This window comes from Cydia splendana, chromosome 7 (assembly GCF_910591565.1).
Source record: "Cydia splendana chromosome 7, ilCydSple1.2, whole genome shotgun sequence".
In the NCBI taxonomy this organism is placed as follows: Eukaryota; Metazoa; Arthropoda; class Insecta; order Lepidoptera; family Tortricidae; genus Cydia; species Cydia splendana.
The window spans coordinates 6,215,167-6,223,455 of NC_085966.1; the positions used below are offsets into that span (position 1 = coordinate 6,215,167).

The 8,289-nt window shown below is 36.2% G+C and overlaps 1 long non-coding RNA gene across 1 annotated transcript; it reads right to left on the reverse strand.

Annotated features, from left to right (window-relative positions):
* Positions 1-1,762: 1,762 nt before the first annotated feature.
* LOC134792466 (uncharacterized) lies at positions 1,763-3,319 on the reverse strand. The gene is made up of 2 exons (XR_010144426.1): positions 2,750-3,319; positions 1,763-1,965 (listed from the first exon to the last, which is right to left on the reverse strand). It is a non-coding gene; the product is annotated as an uncharacterized LOC134792466 (long non-coding RNA).
* Positions 3,320-8,289: the final 4,970 nt, after the last annotated feature.

Sequence of the window (8,289 nt, forward strand, 5' to 3'; positions counted from 1 at the left end):
CTACTAGGTGTGTTCAATTTGGTGTGAAACCTTAGTCTAAACCAATATTATAATATATTATCTATTTATGTAATATAGTCGCACCAATAAAAGTCTGCAGCGGATTTGATAGCCCACGCAGCGTAAGTGTTATTTATACGTCATAATTTCATAGAACTTTGACGTTTAAAATGACACTTGCACTGCGTGGGCTATCAAAATCGCTGCACACTTTTTACGGTCTGACTTTAGATATGGTGCAAGTATTAAAATGTTTCATTCCACTTACCCGTCATCAACTCTAAATTTTGTAAACATTGTCGTTTTTGAGCTCGAATTGCCTAGTGCTGATTTTTTACTAGTGTAAAATTATTCGTCACGCGGAAAAGTAATTCCCGCACGCCGATTTTGTAAGGTTTCACCATGTTTTTCCCGTTCATCACAAAACACAACGAATATTTACCTAAACGATTTTGACAAACACATACCATAGAGAATGACGTTTACTGACTATTGCGCTGCAAAGTTTCTGTGGTCGAACTAATAATAATAAATAAATAATAAATAAATATTGGGGACATCTTACACAGATCAACCTAGCCCTAACTATGGGTGCTAGGCGACGATAAACATACTTATATAGATAAATACATACTTATATACATAGAAAACACCCATGACTCAGGAACAAATATTAGTGTTCATCACACAAATAAATGCCCTTACTGGGATTCGAACCCAGGACCATCGGCTTCGCAGGCAGGGTCACTACCCACTAGGCCAGACCGGTCGTCAAACTCTATCAACATTATTAAATAATAATATAATTTTTGTTCTTAGAAACGTGATAATAATTAAAATAAATTAAACCTACATGGTACCATCACCCACCCTGTTAATTGTACATTGGTGGACCTTATGCCTTTTGTATTAAGCTAATAAAGTCCACCGATGTACAATTAGCAGTGTTGCTGTTTGTACATTTATTTACTTAACCTTACGCATTGCAAAATTGTCCTCATATATGCATATATTTTAGGACAGTCTTACACCTTACACTAACCGACATACTTAGTAACAAAACATTGTAAATTCTTGAGCAGTTTAAATAGCAGGGCAGGTGACAAAAACTTGCTCAAAGAAAAGAGACATCCGACACTAAAAACATATCCGTATATGTATGAGAGCAATAATACAATGTGTAAATGTAAATATGTAGATACTTATCTTATACATATTTTATGATCATATCAAAGCCATACAAGAGGTGTGGACAAATGGGACCATTAATATTACTTATCTTACTTATATATTACACACAATTAAAAAACAAATAAATGTCCTATGAGGATTTGTACCCGGGACCTCCTACTTCATAGGCAGAGCAGGGTCACTGTCACTAATGACTAGCTAGGAGGCCGTAGAAATAATATACAATTTATTTCATTATATATTTAAATTAAGTACAGACAGCGTCGTATAGTAAATAGCATCCAAAGTATTCAAATAGTTCAGTACGCCATACAAATAATATGGTGTACCGAACTATTTGAATACTTTGGATGCTACCTACTATATGACGCCGACTGTACTTATATAACAATTGACAAATCAGACTGGTAGCCACACTCTAATGGCTAATCTAGGATTAAAACTTTTTAGTGGCTGGCCATCTTTGTCAAAATATTGAGCCTCAAACCACATCAAATATTTAAGTACATTGACATTGCCCGCCAGCATTGAACAAATTGGTTATTGGTGGGTAGACAAAATAAAGTCACTATCATGTTAAACATTGAATTTATTAATTGTATTTTATTATTTTTAAGAGAATCTTCATAGCATGTGTCTGTCCGTCGATACAGGAATCAATCTCAACCATCTTCCACTCAAAATATTTTACTTGTGGTACAGAGATGCATTGACTATTTCATCTTCACTCTCTTGTTGCATACATTGCTACTTCTAGTGGCTAGAGGCTGGGTCCTGAAATCAGAAACATATTTGTTATATATAAAATGTAATATCACACTAAAGTTAATACACAGTCACAATAAGGTGTCGCTGCGGGGCAAGCGTGGCTGGCCTTCACATTGGAGTCTGTTTGCAAATTGATTACATACGTTTGCTTACTTTCACTTGCATTAAGTGGCAAACACTAACCATTGTATATTTAGACCAAGAAAAGTCTGCAGCGATTTTGATAGCCCATGCAGTGCATGTGTTATTTAAAATAACACTAAATACTTTGGAATCTTGCGCTAATCAATATTAGCATGGGGGGTTAAAATAAAACTTGACAATAGTTATTCGTTTTACAAGGGGGCAAAGCAGTTATTTAACCGCTCATGGCGCTCATGCTAATGTTGTTTCCCGAGCAAGCAGAAGATTTGAACTATGACAGTAGCGAGTGGTTCGAGAAGTAGAATCTTGAGCGTTGTGAGAATTCAAGGCACGAGGGTTAAACAAACATTGCCACCTAATGAAACACAAAATTTATCACCACGCCAACGCAGGGAAAATATCAACTATAAAATACCAAAAAAATCAAATCCACATGAACATTATAAAGAATTTATAATTCAAAATCATCATTTAAAAGTAAATTCTACCAGCTAACATAAGGAAACTGAAAAGTTAGATCGGATTACTTTGCCCCACATGTGGGAAAAATGCAATTTTCGCATTAGTATTTGAACAATCAAGAGCCTTTACCAGTTGGTGTGGTGATAAATTATTTAATTAACCTTTGTATTCAAAACAAACTTACCTGAAGTGGCAAACAGTAGACACTGTCAGATTAATATGTAGATTTTAGGATTAGTAGTGTTCCGTTACTACATCGGCAATTCACGTCATCATCACGGGTCTTTCCGTCTATTGTAGACGATTTATTCATTGCTGTTTAGACAACGGGTTTGGTGACTGTGGAGGCCGATGCGTGAGCGGCACGACCTCCCACATTTTGGGCAGAGAAAGCTCATGCCACCTGAGGTTCCAGTCCTTTCTTTCTGCGACACCTTCTGCTATCTGCTATCTTAAACCAGGCTTGGTCGCATAATCTTCTCCCCTCCACTACACGCTTGCGCCATCCATCACGGTCTTTAGCTAAGGTATGGTGGTCGATTTCAAATGCAGACATGTCTCGCTTAGCACAGTCTTTAAAGCGCCGCATCGGTCTTCCAACGTTCCTTTTAGCATACCTACGTAACTGCACCAAGCAAGACACGTCTAGGTATTATATTTACGTACTTGTACTATGTTTCAAATGAAGCTATAATACAAAATTAAAAAGTTTGTATAAACAGAAACAAAGCAAAGGCATCAAACGCGATGCCGGTTCGTGACGACTTTGTCTGTGTGACAGTTTATTTTTTGGTGTTGCCGTTGAAAGTTCTTTCTTGTCCCTAAATAGAGCTTTTATGATTTATTATTATACAATATTATTAGTTCAAATAAAATATGATATTCCAAAAGACTACAAATAATATTATATAGTACTTAAATTCCAAAATAATGAAATGCCTCAGTGTCCATTTCTGCTTTTTTAAGGAACAGGATTACCCTGAAGTAGGGGACTAATTTTAAAATAGCAATAATCAGTACTTTATGCCGTTTTTGACGTTTCTGTGCACGCTGTTGTCTGTCTATACTTAAAGGTCACGTAATTAGTGATACAAACACCTGCCTGGTCGATATAAGCAAAATTAGATATATTTACCTATTCTAATTACAACAGAAAAAGTATATAAAAACAAAAATTAAATGCTTTTGTGTAATAATTTCCGGTTTGATAGGTACGGGTTTTGCCATGGTAGAAGTTGAAAAGGAACGTTATGAAAACATATATTTGTATGTATAGGTACTAAATACAATGGTACAAATCTGTTGCTTAAAAATAAAAGCAAGACGCGACGTTGCCAAACTGCTGCGAAGCGAAAGTTTGACTCGACAACGTCGCATCCTATTGTTACAATAGGGTATTTTCGAACTAGTCAAATCAGTTACTTTTTTATAGTTATTGCAATGCAACTTGTATCGTAAATTTTTAGAAGGCACGATAAAGAGTGAATTGAGCATGTATTGAGGTATTTTATCCCATTAACTCCAAAATCGTCTGAATCACACATTTTTATTTAATAACTTATGCTTTCGTGGCAAAAAGGCGGAAGGGAATAAAAAAGTTTTACTTTTAATTGCCATTTTTTTCAACGTGGATTCTGTTGTCACTGTTGTAAGCATATGCCAATTGAAGAAAAATTGATTATTAATTCAGAACATATAATTATGTAAAAAAACAATATTGATACATTTATACGGTCATTTATATTAAGTACAGTGTACGAACGACGGCTTCATTCAATCGCGCGTTGTTCAAGTAATACTATTGGGTCTCGAATAATACTCCTTTTTGCCCAATCGCGCGTTGTTCAGGTGGGTCATTTATAAGCGGGTCTCGCATAATACTCATTTATTTAAAAAGGTCAATCAGATTACTTTTTTGCACTAGTGTAAAAAAATCAAACTTTACGCACGATTTGCAGCTACAAAAACTAAACTTTTTGAGCAATTGTATTAAAAAAATATAAAGAAACGCTCAAGTACCAGTGGCATGGTGGTAGGGAATGCAAATCGGTTATAACCGAAACCGAAATATTCGGTTATAACCGAATATTTTGACAAAATTTCATAACCGAATATTGGAAACTCGAATAACCGGTTACAGTTATTTTCGGTTATTTATTTATGACTTAAATTGTATGTTTTTATCATCAAATGACTACAAAATCCTGCCATTTTTGGCTGTGACGCCTGTGACTATAATTTTTGTCATTCGTGGACTTTAATAACAAAAATATACCAAATTTACTTCCCTTATTAATGAAATATTTTTATTGAATATTGTATCACGTTCAAGGTCATATTTTACTTTTACTGTATTTGGTGTGTTTTATTAAAAAACGAAGACTTTTACTCTCATTCCCTAATACTGTAGGTACTAAAACAAAGATTTTTGTATTTTTTTAATTACTTCATTGTAAATTTATAATTTTTCGTCTAAAATAACCGTAACCGATTATAACCGATATTCGGTTATTTTTCGGGCATAACCGTAACCGAAACCGGTTATGAAGTTTGGCCGGTTATTGCATTCCCTACATGGTGGCAAATACACGGACTTTCGCTAGTAGTAATGTCTAATCCTTTTGCCATGCACCAATGGTAGCATGCGCAAAATTATTATGACAGGTATTTATTTTCAGCCGGTTTAAATAGTTTCGGCAAGACTTATGTAGCATATAATATATAAATATTATCATCAGCACAGTATCGTTTTCCGAAATTATTTTATGGTTATACCGTTTGGCTACGCTATTTCTCTGTACCCTGCCTCTCCCTTCCCTCCCTGTACTCCTTAAGTGCCCTAACTCTCTTTACTCCTACTGAAAGATTCATAAGACTATCCTGTTCGGTCATTTCCTTCCACCCCTCATGCCTGATCCAGTTTTAAACTAGATTCATGATTTATTAAATTCACTATAAAGCGACATCTGTTGATTATTCCTAATCGTTGGCAACGGCATATGTCTACTAACTTTCAATGAAGATGTATAGATGTCGTTAGGAGTTCTATGATTTGGATGTGACACAGCGCCATCTCGTGTCCATGATAGGCAATAGCGCATTTTCAGTGATGCCATCTGGTAACGATGCGCTTTTAGGCGGTCGCATTTTTAATGTATGGGATGGAGGCGTCTGTATATATGTAGTCTGTGGTCATAGAAAATATGCACCGGAAGCTCCGGCCCGGACACGGTCCGGTCTAATGTGAGTCATCCTTAAACGTGCTCGTATATGTTGTGGAACTTGTGGAGCACAAATAGTTTCGACTAGGATTTATGCAGTCTGTCTGTAGTTTATTATTATTCCGGAAATCCTCGGCGAGTTTTATGACCATCAAGCGTACATTGCTGAACGAATGATAGCTGTCGTTACGACAAACTAGTGGAGCGATAAGTATCGTCGGCAGCGACAGAACTATTACCATAAGCCGGTTTTTCGGGGACAAAAATTAAATATTGACTGTAGTGTTATCGATAACGATAGCAAGCAATTTCTAAATCATAATAACTAATGTGACTCATCATCCTTAAAGTAAACATTATTAATTAAAGTCTGTGCGGAAAGAGAAGAGTCGTGGAATGTATGGAGCACAATACATACTCTTTCCGAACAGACTCTAAGCTTGTTAGGTCTATCTATTTGCAAACCTCTTTCAGTTCTTCTTAGTTCAGTTCAGTTTTTTTTAATATAATGGCTTCTGTCCATTGGGACAATTTAGCCAGTGTCAAAGTAGTGAGTGGAAGATTACACAAATGACAATTATAGAGTCTGTGCGGAAAGAAAAGAGTCCGTGGAATGTATTGGGCCCCATAGATTCCACGACTCTTTTCATTCCGAACAGACTCTACAGTGTAGATGTAGATTATACGGTTAGCCTATATACATACCATTTATCTCTACCATTTGGCGCCGCATGACGATGCGATACTGTAAGGGCCGATTTAGCCGTAAGATGCCATAAGTTATGGATATTACATTTTTTCCAATATTATATTGGAAGGGCAATATTCCGGAAATTCCGCTGCACATTACCAGTTGGACTAATGGAGTATAAAATCGATAGTGCAGCTTAACTGTGATTTAGTGTTGGCAGTCGGGGAATTGAGTCACAACCAGAGGCTAGTAAATAGAAAAGACAAGCGACATCCGACACCGTGTGCCCTGCGTGCCTTATCATTGTTGAAGATATCTATTATATTTCCGTTTTACCTTTGTGCTTAAATCTGTCACCTTACTACCTACTATTTATGACTTCTAAACTTACAAATGGACCCGCCTTTCTCCCCAGTCATAGGCACAAAACTACAACGAAAGCATAATAAAAGGCATATTCTTATTTGATGACGCTTATCTAGTTAGCCCTCTGTGAAAACTACAAATAAATATAACATCCTATTGTATTATTGTGTCAAGACATTCCAGTATTACGTTTCAGAGTTAAAATTAACAGCATATAAATAGAAAGTAAAAATAACGTTTAGCGCCATCTACAACAACGACGATTCTCTCGGCGTATGAAGGTGGTTAGTCTTGTCTATTTACCAGTCTTTGATCGAAACATACTGATTACGAGTAGAAAGTTCCGACACATGCGATTAAAACTTGGATAGCTTTGTATAGTTGCATCTAAATCGGGTTCTGTTGTTTGAGCAGTGTTCAAATTCGCCCCAATTTTACTAGTCCCTACTAATATTATAGGAAAATGCATTTAATCAGATCCGCCGTAATGACTTAGAATCAAGAGCTAAAATCTATGCGTGATAGTTGCACGTCAAAGCAAATTGTATTAGTCGTGAACGACCGCGCAGTATTTGGGTAAGTACTATTAATTGGGTAATTCGGGCTTCCTTTTATTAATGGGGTATTTTTTATAGTAAATATTTTTTCTGAGCTTTTAATATTGCGGACGACATTTAAATCTCTTAGATAACGTCTGGTTCTGTACCTACTAATTCATGTGGTCTTGTACTTATATATTTTTTGTGCACGCTTCTATTTATATTCGTAGATAGACTGTTTGTACTAGCCTGAAAGAGTGTCCTCGAGCTCCTCTTTCCCGCATTTTAGTCTTACCTTTTTGTCTCCCGGAGATAGACTCTATATAAATCTACTCTGGCAGTATTTTCACTTCCCGTGACTTTTTACTAGACAGAAAGTGACATTTAATCCTACGCAATGCGCGCTCCCGAAGAAAGATTACTCTGTATAAGATGACTTTGGCAGAATTTGCACTTCCCGTGACTCTTTATACTAGCCTAAAAGAGTATCCCACTGCTGGGAAAATGCCTCGCTCTTTTCCGCATTTTAGTCAAACTCATATCCAATATCCAATGCATGCTGCCGAAGATAGATTACCTACTTTATTTCAATCTACTCTGGCAGTATTTCCACTTCCCGTGAAAACATAATTATCTCATAGGGGATTTATGTGGTCATAACATCGAGTAATCAATTAATGTCCACTGCCCGTCCTTTATATATTGACACGGCTTTTTAGTGTTCCATCTGATTAAGTTAAGAATAAAAAAATAAGATAGCTAAGTACGTTAATTTCTGTTAAGTACTAATTGTTATACACGGTGGCCAAAAAATAAGTGCATTCCGGTTACCAGGGAGGTTTTGGCATTATACTGAGCAACTTTTACTATGGAACCAACCCCGAAATCGCGAAGAAAAAAATTACCC